Raw genomic sequence first — 17,586 nt, forward strand, 5'->3', positions numbered from 1 at the left:
CTCCCATGTCTCGGATCCTTGCAGTCATCTCGGCCAGTTCCATGTAGTTCATCAATTGCGTCTGCCAGTCCTCCAGTGTGGGCAAATCTTGGGTCTTCCAATGCTTAGCAATAAGGATTCTTGCTGCTGTTGTAGCATACATAAAAAAAGTTCTATCCTTTTTTAACACCTTCTGGCCGACAATGCCCAGAAGGAAGGCCTCTGGTTTCTTGGGGAAGGTGTACTTAAACACCTTTTTTAACTCGTTATAAATCATTTCCCAAAAGGCCTTCAATCTTGGACAAGTCCACCAGAGGTGAAAGAATGTCCCTTCAGCCTCCTTACATTTCCAACATTTATTGTCAGACAAATGGTATATCTTAGCAAGTTTGACTGGGGTCATGTACCACCGGTATACCATTTTCATAATGTTTTCTTTCAAGGCACTACATGCCGTAAATTTCATACCGGTGGTCCATAACCTTTCCCAGTCTTCGGACATAATATTGTAACCAATGTCTTGAGCCCATTTTATCATGGCTGACTTAACTGTCTCATCCTGAGTGTTCCATTTGAGCAGCAAGTTGTACATTCTCGATAATACCTTGGTCTTTGGTTCTAACAACTCTGTCTCAAGTTTCGATTTTTCCACCTGGAATCCTACCTTTTTATCTAGCTTAAAAACCTCATTAATTTGGGCATAATGTAGCCAATTTTGCACCTTATCCTTTAGTTTTTCAAAGCTCTGCAACTTCCAATTACCTCCAATGTTTTCTATTATTTCCCAATATTTTGGCCAGTGTGCCTCCATATTGGCTGTTTTCCGAGCTTTGGCCTCTATTGGTGAAATCCACCTCGGAGTTTTACTTTCCAATAAGTCTTTGTATTTTTCCCAGACCATATATATTGCTTTCCTGACAATATGGTTTTTGAACATTCCATATGTTTTCCCCTTGTCATACCACAAATACGCATGCCAACCTAACGAATTGTTAAAGCCTTCCAGATCTAGGACATCAGTGTTTTCCAATAAGATCCAATCCTTCATCCAGCAGAAGGCCGCAGCTTCATAATATAACCTTAAGTCCGGCAGGGCAAACCCCCCTCTCTCCTTTGCATCAGTTAATATTTTAAACTTTATTCGGGGCTTTTTGCCCTGCCAGACGAACCTAGAGATATCCCTCTGCCACTTTCCAAAACATTCCACTCTGTCCACGACCTGCAAGGCTTGAAACAAAAACAACATTTTTGGCAAAACGTTCATTTTTATAACTGCAATTCGGCCTAACAAGGATAATTTCAGTCTTGACCAAATTTCAAAGTCTTTTTTAACCTCTGACCAACATTTTTCATAATTATCTTTGAATAGATTCAAATTCTTAGAAGACAGATTGACCCCCAGGTATTTCACTTTTTTAACAATGTTTAGTTCCGTTTCCCTCTGGAACCCCTCTGTTTCAATAGCCGTCAAATTTTTCCCTAACACTTTGGTTTTTTGTTTGTTCAACTTAAAACCCGCCACCCGACCAAATTTCTGAATCAATTCCAAAACTCTTTTTGTACTAGGTTCTGGCTCCTGTAATGTTAAAACCAAGTCATCTGCAAATGCTTTCAGTTTATATTGTTTCGCTCCGACCCGTATTCCTTGTACCTGCCGATCCTCCCTTATCATATTCAGCAAAACCTCCAGAACCAAAATAAACAACAGAGGGGATAGGGGGCACCCCTGGCGTGTTCCTTTTTCAATATGAAGTTCTTCTGTCACCACATTGTTCACTATCAACTTAGCTTTTTGTTCTGAATAGATTGCCTCTATTCCATTCTCAAACCCCCTTCCCACTCCCATCCCTTCCAAGTTCTTCTTCATAAATTTCCAAGAAATGTTGTCAAAGGCCTTCTCCGCATCAATAAAAATTAACACTGCTTTGGTATTAATATTTGTTTGTAAAAGTTCCAAAATATCGATAATGTTCCTAGTGTTGTCAAACAAATGTCTGCCTGGGAGAAAGCCTGCTTGGTCCTTATGAATTACTTCATTTAATACTTTTTTAAATCTATTTGCTAAAACATCCGCAAATATTTTATAATCCACATTTAGGAGTGAGATGGGTCGGTAGTTCTTAAGTTGAGTCTTTTCAGTTTCCACTTTAGGTATCAATGTGATGAATGCTTCTTTCCACGTATCTGGTGCCCTCCCTCCCCCCATAATCTGGTTACAAACCTCCATTAATGGTTGTATCAAGTAGTCTTTTAAAGTCTTATAATATTTGGAGGTGAGTCCATCAGGGCCTGGAGATTTGCCTAGCTGCATATTCTGAATGGCATCCTCAATTTCCTGTTGTGTTATTTTACAGTTCAAGATTGATCTCTTTTCTTGTGATAATTCTGGAAGGCCGTTTTCTTTCAAAAATTGTTCTATCTCAGTCGCATCCTCGGATCCTTGTGTATACAATTTTTTAAAATATTTCTGGAAACACTTTCTAATTTCTCCCGGTTTCTGAATGTTCTTTCCTTCAACTTCTAGATTGGTAACGTAATTTAATTTTTGTCTCTTTTTCAACTGCCAAGCTAGCAGTTTCCCACATTTATTCGCCGACTCAAAAGATCTTTGTTTCATTTGTTTAATCTTCCATTCCACTTCTTGATTAATCAATTTCGCATATTGTGACTGGTGGAATTTAATTTCCCTTAAAGTCTCCTTTGATTTTGGGTTTAATCTTAATTTTTTCTCACCATCCCTTATCTTCTCCAATATCTTATCCTTTTTACCATTCCAGAACTTTTTCTTGATCGTATTCTGTTGTATCAGAAACCCTCTCATAACAGCTTTACTCGCGTCCCAGATTATTCTTTTTTCCACCGAGGTATTCAAATTAATTTCAAAATAGTCCTTTAAAGCTTTTTGGGCCTTCTTTACAATCTCTTGATCTCTTAATAAGTTGTCATTCATTTTCCATCTGAAGGAGTCGGCAGTGGTTAGTCTCATTTCCATTTTCAAAGCGTTATGGTCGGAGCATGTCTTTGGGCAGATTTCTATTTTTGTAGTCTTAGGTGCCAGCCCTCTAGTTGTCCAAATTTGGTCGATTCTTGTCCATGACAGATGGGCCTCAGAAAAGAAAGTTCCTTCTTTACCAAGGGGGTTTCTCGTCCTCCATAAATCAATTAAATCCATATTGTCAGTTAATTCGAAAAAGGTTTTTGGTAGTCTTCCATCTTTGGTCAAATTCTGGTTCTGTGACTTATCCATAAAAGTAGAGACAACCCCATTCATATCTCCCATCATAATGATGTTAGAGTAGTCCAGATAGTCCAGTAATGTCTCATGCAGCTTCTTGTAAAATTCTGATTTCCCCTCATTTGGTGCGTAGATTCCTAATATCAATATTTTCTCTCCTTGGGTCGATATTTCGATAGCCAGGATTCTTCCTTGTTCATCTTTGAACAAGAATTTTGGTGAAAGATTCTCCTTAGCGTAGATCACCACGCCTCTCTTTTTAACTCTGTCTGATGAAATAAATTCTTGGCCTAGTCTTTTATTTATTAACACCTTCTTGTGTAACCTGGTCACATGAGTTTCTTGCAAACAGATTATATCCAAATTTTCTTTCTTTAAAATATGGAAGATCCTTTTGCGTTTTTCTGGGGAATTCGCGCCATTAATGTTCCAACTATACAGCTGCAGGGACATCCTGTATCGATCTGTTGTTACTCTTTATTGGGTGTCTTCTTTTTTGTCCGGATCCGAAGGTGGTGGCTCTTTCCCAGACTCAGGTGGTGGCCAAATAGCTGCTGCTCCTTTCTGCAAGTCTTCTCCGTTGTCGTGTAGGAACTTCTGGCTATCCTCTTTCGTTTTGATTTTTATCTTCTTTCCTTTGTATTTGAATGAAAGACCTTGTGGAAACTCCCACCTGTATGGTATTCCGTTACCTCTCAAAAGTCCAGCTAGGTCAGTATAGTTAGATCTGAGATCCAATAATTGCTTAGGGATGTCCTTGTAGATTTGTGCTCTTCTGTCCTGTATCACAAGTGCTTTGTTAAAATGTAGGTCAAGTAGCTTGTCTCTCTCCTGTTTAGTCCTTAAGATGATCAAACAGTCTCTAGGCCTGTCCTTTCCAACAACTCTTCCCAATCTAAATGCCGTTGTTATTTTAAAGTCTGTATCTTCATTAATACCCCAGAATTTAGAGAATTCTGCTGTTAGAAAACCTATCAAGTCCTCTTTCTCAATCTCTGGGATAGAACGTAATCTCAGATTATTTTCCTTGTTTCGCAGTTCCACCAAAGACAGGTAGGCCTGCTGGTCTGTAATATGTTTGTGGAGGGGTCTTACCTCTCCTTTCAGTTCCTCCACTCCTTTTGCTGCGGCCTCTGCTTTTTGGTTCGCAGCCTCCGCCAGTTTTCGATTTTCAGATGTTGCGTCGTTTAGATTTCCAATGTCTTGTGAGTGCTTAGCCACCTGTTCTGAAAGTTTGGTAATTGAGGATGTGGCTAAATCAATTTTTGCAGTTTGGTCATCCACTTTTTTGTTCAAAATTGCAAATTGTTGTAACATTTCCTCTAACAAAGTGTTAGACCCTCCAGATGCCATATCCTCACCTGTTAATTGTTCAGCTTCTTCAGCTAGAGTTGTTGGCGAGGGTGCAGTCTGCAAGACGGCAGGGACTGAAGATCTACGTCCCTGAGAAAATAGGGTTGTTTGTGTCAGTTTGCCTTTCCCTGCCTTCGACGCAGCTCTTGTTTTTACTCTGTCGCTCATTCCCCACCTGTCTTTGGATTCAAGGTCAGGCTGTCAAAAATTTCCTGGGAAAGGCAGGCCTTGGAGTAAACAACCAAACCACAGAGAGACAAAGCAGAGTTGGTTCCCAGGAAATTGTAAATCCCAAACTCCACTAGAGGGAGTACTGTTGCAGTTCAGGAAGGAAGAAACAAAGTTTCAGTCGCCATTAAAGTTCCTGCAATTAAGTAAATTAACAATAGTCTTAGGGGAAGACCTTTTCCCTCAAGCAGAGCTCTCACAATGTTGCCACAAGTCTCTTAAAAGGTGCAAAGTACAGTTGTTAAATTGTATCCAACAGTGATGCCTCTAAATAACCATTTCAGACTTGTAAGTGTATCTGCAAAACAGCCTTTTGTCCCGCTGCAAGTCCGGGGTTTGGGTTTTTAAAGTCTTTAAAATTTTTTAATAAGTTTAGCAGAGGAGGAAGTCCCCATAAAGAAAGATAGAATCAGTCCCAAAGAAATAAAAGTAACTTGCCTTTCAGTTTCCAGCTTCTCTAAGCGTATGATTTCTCTTGGTTTAAAGCCCTTCTGTGCTGCTTCCAGCCTGTCAAATCCTTTGCCTTTGATCACTAAGCACCATCGGGAGACGGACTTCCTTTTTCTCGTCTCCCGCTTTCAGCCAAATTCTTAAATTTTGTAATCCAATCTCAAGTAGATCTTACTCACGAGTAGTTGGTCTGTAATCCAATGTAGAAGGAAGAAAGGTCGGCGCTCATCCGTAACAGCCGCGCGGCTTCACTCCCGCAGAAAGAGCGATGAATCCACAGCACCGCTTCCCCTCCGCGCTTCCGGAGCCCCTTACGGGGTCCCTTCTTCGTTTTGGGGGTTGCTCTTGGTGCCCGCCGGATCCCACGGCCACGAGCTCACTCTGCTCGTGGTTTTTCTTAGTGGGTCGTCGCTTTGCCGCAGCGAACGACCCTTTTCTGCGGAGCCCCTCTTCGCAGCGCGAAGAGGACCGCCATTACTTGTTTCGCGCCGCCTCCGGAAGTTCAAGTTTTAAAGCCTAGATCTGAGCTTCATCTGGGGACTTTGTGCCATCATTAGAAGCAGGAATCTTACACTCTTTAGATGTTTTGCCCCTCATGTGATGAGGGATAAACCTGTTTGCCTCCACCCCTCTGTCCTTATCCCCAGTCCCTACCACCCTTCATGCACTGGAGGGCGAATGTTAGCAACAGGGGGCCTTCTGTGCCCATGTAGGAGCCAGGTGTAATATACAATCAGGATTCTAAATCACATAGGGAACTTCCATAAGGTTGCTCATTGAAGAACCATAGATCAACAAATTTGTAAGAATAAGGTTCCTGGTTGAATCCTTGACATATTTACATAGCATTTCTGAATGCTATCCTTACTGCAGTTTAGCTTTGCTTGCTTTATGATGGAGCTGTTTATTTGTTTTTGTTATTTACTAGACTTGATTTTTTTTTAAGGGACGCGGGTGGCGCTGTGGGTAAAAGCCTCAGCGCCTAGGGCTTGCCGATCGAAAGGTCGGCGGTTCGAATCCCCGCGGCGGGGTGCGCTCCCGCTGCTCAGTCCCAGCGCCTGCCAACCTAGCAGTTCGAAAGCACCCCCGGGTGCAAGTAGATAAATAGGGACCGCTTACCAGCGGGAAGGTAAACGGCGTTTCCGTGTGCTGCGCTGGCTCGCCAGATGCAGCTTTGTCACGCTGGCCACGTGACCCGGAAGTGTCTCCGGACAGCGCTGGCCCCCGGCCTATAGATGTGAGATGGGCGCACAAACCCCAGAGTCTGTCAAGACTGGCCCGTTCGGGCAGGGGTACCTTTACCTTTACCTTTAGACTTGATTTTTATACATTCTGTAATTTTTCTATATCATTATTTTTTGAGGGAATATATTTTAATGAAGATTTTACATTGTTGCCTACCCTGGGATTGAAATATTTAGTGAATTGTTGTTGTTTAGTCGTGTCTGACTCTTTGTGACCCCATGGACCAGAGCACGCCAGGCACTCCTCTCTTCCACTGCCTCCCACAGTTTGGTCAAACTCATGTTGGTAGCATTGAGAACACTGTCCAACCATCTCGTCCTCTGTCACCCCCTTCTCCTTGTGCCCTCCATCTTTCCCAACATCAGGGTCTTTTCCAGGGAGTCTTCTCTTCTCATGAGGTGGCCAAAGTCTTGGAGCCTCAGCTTCAGGATCTGTCCTTCCAGTGAGCACTGAGGGCTGATTTCCTGCAGAATGGATAGGTTTGATCTTCTTGCAGTCCATGGGAAAAGTGAATAGTGGATTATAAATTAGTTGGTAGAGCATGAGACTCAATCTCAGGGTTGTGGGTTCAAACCCCATGTTGGGCAAAGGATTCTTGCATTGCACAGGGTTGAACTAGATGACCCTTGAGGTCACTTCCGACTTTATAATTCTATGAACTATTAATAATAATAATAATAATAATAATAATAATAATAATAATAATATCTCTATATAGGACTAGGGATATATCTTGTCTGAAACTCTGGAGAGTCACTCCCAGTCAATGTAGACAATACTGATCTAGATGGAGCAAATTGTTAGATTTACAAGGCAGCTCTCCAGCTCCCAATACATGGAGGCTGACAAAACTGGGAGGCAGGGGAGGAAGTGAGGGGCTATGGCCAATGGGTTCCTCCCTACTCTCTCCCTCATTGCCTGGTAATAGTCACCATCTTTGAGCTTATGTCCCTCAGGCAAAGTATTTAAAATACCATCACTCAAGTGTTGTTTTTAACACCTGATTAAATGTAGAAAGTCATACAAGCAACCCTTATTTGTATGTAAGGAGACTTCCTTCATTTATCTAATAGCCTCTACCTCTGTGTGAAAGTGAAGGACACTACTCCTGCTTACTAATAAACAGATTCCACTTTGCATATCAAAAGCATTTTTGACAGCTGAGAAGACAAGGGATCTTTGGTCTCTTCTGGATTGAAAATGAAGGCCCCTGCTGCTAGAAGAGGAACTCTCAATGCATGGAACAAGGACTTTAAATAACAAACAGTTGGCTGTAAATGAATTCAAGTTGACCTTCACCTTCACCAGGAATATAAGGAGTCTTGAGTGATCAGTGTAAAATGGCCAGATTTCCAGAGTAGCACAACATGGTACAGGACATATTTTCATGCTGTGCTTTGATATGCTGCACTTCACTATAATTAATTGAATATTATTATTCTTCCTCTTGCTATTTTAATACATTTAGTACATTGTGTTTCTAAGAACAAGGCAATTGCATAATCAGTGCTGTGCTTATTAACGTTTCATAGTCTCTCATAATATTCTGAGTCCCTCTGGAAAAGAAACAGAGAACGTAAGAAGATATTATAATGAATTATTATGTCCAAAGCATTTCATTTTCTTTTAGCTTGCCCTCCATCATCAAGCTATCTCAAGACTGTGTACAATAAAATGAACCACAAATGCCAAAAAAACAGGTCTGTGCAGGTCTGGGTGATATACTTGCCCTGAGCCTTGAAGGGCTAATTTGGTCAGGGGCCCACTCCAGAGACCAGCTGCTTCTGAGTTTATCAAATTATTCTAACAGGACTCCCACCCCAGGCCTGAGACAAGCTTTGCATGGGCCTGCCAACACCAGTCTTAAAACAGGAGCAGATTAAATGTCACAATGATAGCAATTGGAATATTGATTCAGTTTCTCACAGTTTCTCATTTTTCCAATCAGTTTCCCTTTTCCCTTTTTTTTTGGGGGGGGCATGTATCAACTGTCTTGGATATTCAAAATATGTGAATGCCAGTGAATAAATGATTGCTAATTAGGGTTGGGTGATAAATTAGTTTTGGTTCACATTTTAATTCACAGTTCTAAAAAAATGCATGGGAAAAGTGTGCATTAAAAATGCATAAAATAGTTAAAGTAACGTCCAAAAATACATTGTGTTAGGAGGAAACACTTGCAGTTATGAGAAATGTGCAATAAAATGCCAGTGAATTTTAAGGATGGCTTTAAAAAATAACAGCCTTATGAGGAAATGTGGTGAACTAAACTTAATATTGGAGAAACTGAAAATGAAAGATTCACCCATTCCTAGTTCCACACTGAAGTTTAATTTTGGGAGATGCAGATGAGGTCAATTGGTATTGGAAACTTGCAGATATCAATCTTTTCAAGCATCCCTAGTTAGAAGAGGCTGAAAGAACAGCGACTTGCCTCAGTTTGTAACTGAGGTGGGGTTTGAACCTGGGAGAACTCTGAGCAGCTACACCCTGCTAACTATGCTGGGTTGCCACACAAGGTTGTTGTTGTTGTTTAGTCGTTTAGTCATGTCTGACCTTCGTGACCCCATGGACCAGAGCACGCCAGGCACTCCTGTCTTCCACTGCCTCCTGCAGTTTGGTCAAACTCATGTTAGTAGCTTCAAGAACATTGTCCAACCATCTCTTCCTCTGTTGTCCCCTTCTCCTTGTGCCCTCCATCTTTCCCAACATCAGGGTCTTTTCCAGAGAGTCTTCTCTTCTCATGAGGTGGCCAAAATCTTGGAGCCTCAGCTTCAGGATCTGTCCTTCCAGTGAGCACTGAGGGTTGATTTCCTTCAGAATGGATAGGTTTGATCTTTTTCCAGTCCATGAAACTCTCAAGAGTCTCCTCCAGCACCACAATTCAAAAGCATCAATTCTCCGACGATCAGCCTTCATAGGGTAGAGCCTTCTTAATAGTGGAGACAACATGGTGGAACACCTGCTAGGGATATGTTCCATGTGTTTCCCCCTGCAGTCTCTTAGGTGGCTGATTAGTAGTGTTGTGCAGGTGTAGAATAACAGAGGATTGTCCTGTGTTTCTGGGATTGCCTCTGTGTTGCTGTCCAGATGTTGGTGAACTATAGCACCCATCATCCCTGAGGAATGACTACTCTGCCTGGGGCTAATGTGGGTTGAAGTCCAAAAATATGTGGAGGGCACCATGTTGTGCACCCCTGCTCTGATTCAAGGGCTGTCAAAGGACAGTCTCTTATTTGAAGTAGTCATCTGTTTGAAGGGCTACCCATAAGAAGTGGGCATGCACCTGAACGTTGCCCATCAACAGTAAGCATATCAAGATCAGTTGGTCATACTCTTGCTCTCAATGACAATATATATTTTAATTCTAAATGTATTTTTTATTATTGTCATAATCATGTGCATGCAAATTTTATGCAAAGCTGTGCTGAGGAGGGAAACCATAACCTGGATGAACTCATTCTGGAAGATAGTGTTCCATCTAACTCTACAGCTCAGTGTGAGCCCAGCGGAACATTGGTGGGACAGATGAACTGCTTTTGGATTCCACTCCCCCCCCCAACTTTAGGATTTCACCTTAAGTGTGTAGAGAATTTCAGTTTAACTTTAGTCCGTGACCCTTTCTTAAAATGCGTTCACACCAGATCATTTAAATTCAATAGCTGTATTTCCAGGGACCATCATAAAAATTAAATATGCTACTTTCCCACATTACATGCTGCATTAGCCATATGTACAATAAAGCATCCTTAATATCAGTTGTGAATGTGCCCTCATTCATTCATATGCATCTCTTTTGAAAGATGCTACAGCAAGAAGAGTACACCAAGCATGTCAGTTTTTTAATACTGATATGGGATGTGTTTCTATAATTATAAATCTTTTGTGTGCAAAACGTGTCTAAGATGATTATATCTTACTTTGCACACCAGGATTCTCCTCCTCCTCCTCCTTTTTGGGAGATTTTATTATCAATATTATTCATGTGATACTTGGAACTGGTGCTAGCCTATGCAGATTCCAAATGTGTTTGTCATATACCATTAGTCACTCTGTGAAGTCTCTCAGTAATAGTTAGCCCCTGAATTTTCTGCAGCTAAGGAGAACTTAACACTGATGGATGGGAGATCACTTAGTAGGTTGGCAGGCTTTCCAATTTACGGTGAGGAAATTGCTCTATTTTTTACGTTCATTCTTTCTTCTGCCAGGGAACAGTAAGATATATGTGCCAGGGTGCAGCAAAGGAGTGAGGATCTCATTGGCAATCCTGAGGCTCTCTTTTTTTACAATTATGATTTTATCATTTTCAAAAATTGTACACTGAATGTCAGGTGTCTTTGGTGAAATTGTTACTTTTTAATTCTTTCTATTTATCAAGGGCAATTGATATATCTGCCTCTCTCTTTCACACACACATGGCATACAAATTCTGTTACCTTGCCAAATTAAAGAAAAGGAATGAGTTCATCCTATTGCATACATTTCCTTTTCTTCAATTTTGTGAAGTTCTGATCATCTGGAGCTTGTCTCCTATAACCACAGTGGCAGATGAAATAATTTTTATTTCTTTATTTTATTTCAATAATTCATATATTGCTTAATTATAATCATCTTAAAACTATTAAATCAGAATTCGGTTGCAATTCTGGAATGGTGACTCCCACACAGAACCTTGATTGTGGAGGGATCAAGTGGTCCTTGCAATATCCTGGACCCATTATCAAGAGCCTTCTAAATTTATAACCGTGAACCTGGGCTTGTAGTTGTATGGGCAGTCAGTACAAGCTTTTGATCACTGGAGTTACATACTTGTTTGTCCCCAATTTTAGACCCCGGACCTAATGGACCTGGGGAGGGAGCTGGCTTTAGGTGGTCAAATGTAGTACTTCAGTTGTAAAACACACAATTAACATTTCTCTTCAGTCACTTCATGCTTTATAACTGCTTCTACACTGCTGATATGTCAGAGCGAACAACAATAAAATCAAAACAGGTTGACCAGTCCGATAAAAGAAATATTCTGAGTGGAGTATGTGCAATTTCACATTTTAAACTCACTGGAATAATAGCAGCATCAGGACTACAGGAATAATATTTATTTATTTTCATTTATTTAATTAATTTATATTGCACTTGATATACCACTCTAAGCAGTTTACTAAAATATAAAGTCTGTATTATTGGTTAAATAATTTTTTTAATAATATTGGTTAAATAATTTTTTTAATTATTTTTTTTAAAAAATGTGTGTATAAACTAGCTTAACAAAAAAATGTAAGGGGTATGGTTATTCTGCAAGTAAACTGGTCTCAAGCTGTTAAGGGCTTTACATTGTAATAGTAACAGTAACAACTTGAACTTGCCCTGGTAGGAAATGGAGTTTCCTTCTCTCACCCTGCTAAACTCATTTACCTGGGGCTAAACATCATTCCTGTTGCAGAGTAAAATACATTTTAAAAGAAAAATAACAACATGAGCCTCTGTAACCATGTACATGCCTGTCATCCACCTTCTGACTATCTAAAAAGAGTCTGTTATCCCTTATGTACCCAACTAATCACTGCAATCCATAGAACAGGATCTCCTGCAAATACCATCACTTCAGGTACTATTCTGTGCAATGTAGAAATTGGACCTTTAGTGTGGTGGCCCCCTCACTCTTCGGAACTGCCTCTTGTTACATATCAGACGTGCACCATCTCAACTGTCTTTTCCAAGGCTAATTAGGACGTTCCTTTTTCAACAAGTCCTCTAAGTGGATATATTTGTCCCAAACATTGTCAACTGCTTTTATATATTAAATTGTTTCAACACTGCTTAGAGAGTTTTGACACCACTTGGAGATTGTTGAAATATTAAGCCTTCAGCCTACAAAATGGAACCCTCAATTCACCAGCCAGTGAATGGAGGAGTCAGTCCTGTTCGGTTCTGCTTTCTAAGCATGTTCCATGTGAATCACAGGGTGATCTAGGTCTGTCTCAACATGACTTGGCTGAAGCCCAGATTTGGTTCGAGCTTTGGTCAAATGCAATGCACAGCTCTATCAGATATCACCAACATACCTACCAAACTAATAAATTTTGAAGAAGCAAATGATGTATCAATTCATGGATATATATTTTTGCAGCAATCTATTGCATAAGAGCCAGGAAATAGAATTTCTAGTGAAATTCTTTCTGTGTTTCATACGTTACCTCATATGCCCAGATGTGTTTCATACGTTTATCATATGCCCAGATGTGTGTCAGCATTTTGAAAAAGCAATAAAACATGAAGCCTTTACTATAAAACAGTTTTTGCACAGGTTGAGTATGCTATACCAAACCTTTTCTCTTCTCCTATCTTTCTACAGTTCTCATGTTTAAATATTTCGTAGTGTGAAGTTACTTAAAGAGATGCTTACTTTTTTGTAGCAAAGCTTTACCTCTCCATGTGTGCAAAAGAAAGCAAGAAGCACTCAAACTAGTGATTTCTTTTTCCCACCTCTCATATCTTACAAGTACAATGTTTTTAGAGTGCTATTTAAAAAACTGCTGAGTTCATATGACTTTCACCGAGTCTGAGAATTCTTTACAAATTTACACACACCTGGGAAATAGGAACAGCAAAAGAATGGTATTTTTAAAAATAGAAAATGCATCTAAAATATTGCTGTGGGGTTGCAGTTTTTACATCGTACAGCAAAGCAAAAATGACACATCCAAAATATAGATAGTAAACACTGTAATGAAAACAAATGTAGTAAACTGTACACTGGGGCCCAATTATATATTCATTATGGGACTTCCATGGTGTGTTCTATAGATGGTGTATAGCTGCAAAATGGTGTCCCTGGGAGGTGATGTAATGATCTATGGAGGCTTTTATAGGCCCTGACAAAGGACATATATAACAACATTCTTTCAGCTTACTTTATTCTCTACAGACACCAAAGGGAGTTACTCTTGAGCAAGGAATCCCTTTTAATATGAAGGGCCATGTTTCCTTCTAGGTGGTGGGCAGGGCCAGAAGCAAATGCCAATTTACTCACACACTCCTCTCTACCCTCCATCCAGGCAAGCAAGAAGTATTATCGTAGAATCATTGAGTTAGAAGGTGATAATTAACTGGATGGTCTGTGAGCAATTAGAAAAGGATGCTGTCATTACTAAGATCCAGCATGAAGGTCTCAAAAACAAGTCATTTTGCGGTCCATTTCAGACTGACTGCACAGTCAGGTTTTAGATTTGGGAACTCATTCCTTCAATGTCAGACGAATCTCATTTCTTTTTTTGATAGAGTTGCAAGCTTGGTGAATCAGGGTGATTCTGTGGGCATAGAACATCTCGATTAAGTAAGGATTTTGACAAAGTCCCCTATAAAATTATTCTGGAGAAGCTGGTAAAATGTTGCCTGGATGATGTAATTGTTAGATGGATTTGTAGCTACAGTAGTTGACTAACCAAACCCTTAGAGTGCTCACTAATGGTTTCTTGTTATCCTCGAAAAAAGTGTCATGTGGGGGACTGCAGGATTCTGGTCTGGGCTCATTGTTCTTGAAAATCTTTATAAATGACTTGGATGAAGCTATTGAGGGGGTGCTCATCAAACTTATAGCTGGTACCAAACTAGGATGGGTAGCTAATGCCACAGAAGACAGAATCAGAAATCAATATGACCATAACAGATGGGGACCAAACTAACAAAATGAATTTCAATAGGGACAAATGGGAGGTTCTGCACTTAAGCAGAAAGAACCAGCTGCACAAATATAAGATGTGAGACATCTGGCTTGCCAGTAGTACATGTAGAAAGGATCCAGGAGTCTTAGCAGACCATAAGTTTAGCAGGAGTCAACAGTGAGATGCAGCAGCAAAAAACCTAATGCTACTCTAGGCTGCATCAACAGAAGTATAGTGTCCCAAGCAATGGTTTCACTCTATTCTGCCTTGGTCAGACCACATGTGGGGTGTTGTGTCCAGTTCTGGGAACCACAATTAGTGACATGCCAGAATGTGTGCAGAGGAGGGCAAGCAAGATGATCAAGGGTCTGGAAACCAAGCGTCATGAGGAACTGTTGAAGGAGCTGGGTATGCTTAGCCTGGAAAAGAGGAGACTGAGAGGCAATATGATAGCCATCTTCAAATATCTCAAGGGCTGTCACATGAAAGATGGAGAAAGTTGTTTTCTCCTTCTCTGGAGGGTAGGACTTGAACCAATGGCTACAAGAAATGAGTTACAAGAAAGGAGATTCCAACTGAACTTCAGGAAGAACCTTTCTGATAGTAAGACCTGTTTGATAGTGGAATGGTCATCCTCAGGAGATTGTGGACTCACTTTCCTTGGAAGTTTTAAGCAGAGGATGAATGGCCATCAGTCATGGGTGTTTTAGTTGAGATTGCTGCATTGCAGGGGGTGTGGACTAGATGACCCTCGGGATCCTTTGAAACTCTACAATTCTATGACCATTGAAACTGCAAAAAATAATTAATTAAGGGTGAATGTTATAACACTTAAGAAGTTGCCACTGTACAAGATTTAGATAAATATGTAAGATAATTAAAGTGATAAGAAAAACCAAAGTGGATCAGTCCAAAGAGCCTTCCATTTTTTTAGTGAAGAGGAGACAGACAGACAGAGCGAACTATCAAGGTTTGAAATGCAGCTTGCATGAATAAATTAAACATGTGACCTGAAATGAATCTGTTTTACCTGAGACACACTAGGAGTAATAGAACTGTAAACCAGTATAGAAATGTAATAAATAATAATAAATAATAATTCTATCCTCATTCCTCATCTTTTTTTTTAAAGGACCATTCAACATCTAATCCTGACACTTTAGTAAAAATGCATTTGTCTAGAAGAATGTGTCATGCTTTGATTTATCTGGAGATGTAATACAAAGTGATGTGACTGATACAATGAGATGTGACAACTCCAACTTGGCGTGACAACCTGAGAAATATTATATATGCGTTCCATAGTAAAGCAAAGGGCACAATCCAACTGGGAAGTTCTCCACTTTCACATTTTGCCGTTCTTGGTTGCAGTTGATTGCAGTTTGCCATGTTTCTGTATCAGTGTGTTATTGTTTTAGTTTAGCATTTCTCATAATTTACACATTTTGCAAGCATATGCACCACTTTTATGCACACTTTCCCCTGCTATATGCATTTCTGTGCTTCTTCTTTTTTTTGCTTTTTTGGAATTAAACATTAGGACTGGCTCTGGTTTCACTTTTTGGCCTGGAAATAGGTCAGGTTGGCAGACAGATCAGGTTCTGCATTTGACTGAGCCCTGGTCAGCACCAGGAACCCCTCCCCTGTGTATGTGTTATTTTAAACATACAGGCAGATACCATATCAATTGAGCCATTAGAGCATTTCATCTGTTTCACAACCATCTATTTTTCCTTCCACTTAACTGCAGATGCTGTACATGTGTGGTTGTAGAGTGCTCCACTTTATCATTACAATCCAGATAAAGAGTTATGGAATCCTGCAAATATCTCTGGTTTTCTGCTGCCAATGGGGAGTGTATATGTGTGGGTGGGTGCATATAAATATATATATGAGAAAATTGCCTAATCACTGTTGTGAATAAATGTCTCAAACTGGCAGCGGTTCTGAATAGATTATTGATGGATTCATGGTAAAATCAGCAAGGGCAGCATGAGGACCCAACACCCTCAGGCAGCTGTGAGGGTCACTGCTACCAGCTGCCCTAGCCTTCCTCTTCAAAAATATTCTGATCCATTTCTCTGAGCAGCTGCATTTAAATTTCTCAGAATGTTGCTGATGCAATGTTGCTTTGAGTCATTGTGGGAAAGTGAAATGGGTGGGTAATCCTAGCCACCCAGTCCACTGCTGATTTGCACCCCCTCTAGATCAGCCTACCAGGGCCCACTGACAGTGGGGTGAGACCCTCTTGACACTTGAAGTTGGCCCATTCTGGATGGTCAGGCTATTGTGACTATATGCCACTATAAGGCTGTAGGATTCGGAATCGCATTATACCCCCTACAGTGATGTCTATGCTGAATGGCGAACATTGTGGGGGTGAAGGAAATTAAGCGGACAATATCATTTCATATGCACAACAATGCATTATAAAACAATTGTTGTTGTTGTTTAGTCGTTTAGTTGTGTCCGACTCTTCGTGACCCCATGGACCAGAGCACGCCAGGCACTCCTGAATAGACTCCTGAATATAGACAGGCACTCCTGTCTATAAAACAATAGTCACTTTTTAAAGACAGAAAGCATTGAATCCAAATGGAGAGTAAAGGTAAAGGTAAATGTAAAGGGACCCCTGACCATTAGGTCCAGTCGTGACCGACTCTGGGGTTGCGGTACTCATCTCTCTTTATTGGCCGAGGGAGCCGGCGTACAGCTTCCGGGTCATGTGGCTAGCATGACTAAGCTGCTTCTGGTGAACCAGAGCAGCGCACGGAAACACCGTTTACCTTCCCGCTGGAGCAGTACCTATTTATCTATTTGCACTTTGACGTGCTTTCGAACTGCTAGGTTGGCAGGAACAGGGACCGAGCAACGGGAGCTCACCCTGTTGCGGGGATTCAAACTGCTGACCTTCTGATCAGCAGGCCCTAGGCTCTGTGGTTTAACCCAGAGCACCACCCATGTCCCATGCAGAGTAGACCCACTGAAATAAAATAATCTAAGGTAGTAAAGGTAAAGGTAAAGGTACCCCTGCCCGAACGGGCCAGTCTTGCCAGACTCTGGGGTTTGTGCGCCCATCTCACATCTATTGGCCAGGGGCCAGCGCTGTCCGGAGACACTTCCGGGTCACGTGGCCAGCGTGACATCGCTGCTCTGGCGAGCCAGAGCCGCACACGGAACGCCGTTTACCTTCCCGCTGGTAAGCGGTACCTATTTATCTACTTGCCCCCGGGGGTGCTTTCGAACTGCTAGGTGGGCAGGCGCTGGGACCGAGCAGCGGGAGCGCACCCCGCCGCGGGGATTCGAACCGCCGACCTCTCGATCGGCAAGCCCTAGGCGCTGAGGCTTTAACCCACAGCGCCACCCGCGTCCCCAGGTAGTAGAGCTCACTAATTTCAATAGATCTACTCAGGGTAGAATTAACATTTGATTCAA

Source organism: Podarcis vaucheri (assembly GCF_965113315.1).
Source record: "Podarcis vaucheri genome assembly, chromosome: 7".
Lineage (NCBI taxonomy): Eukaryota > Metazoa > Chordata > Lepidosauria > Squamata > Lacertidae > Podarcis > Podarcis vaucheri.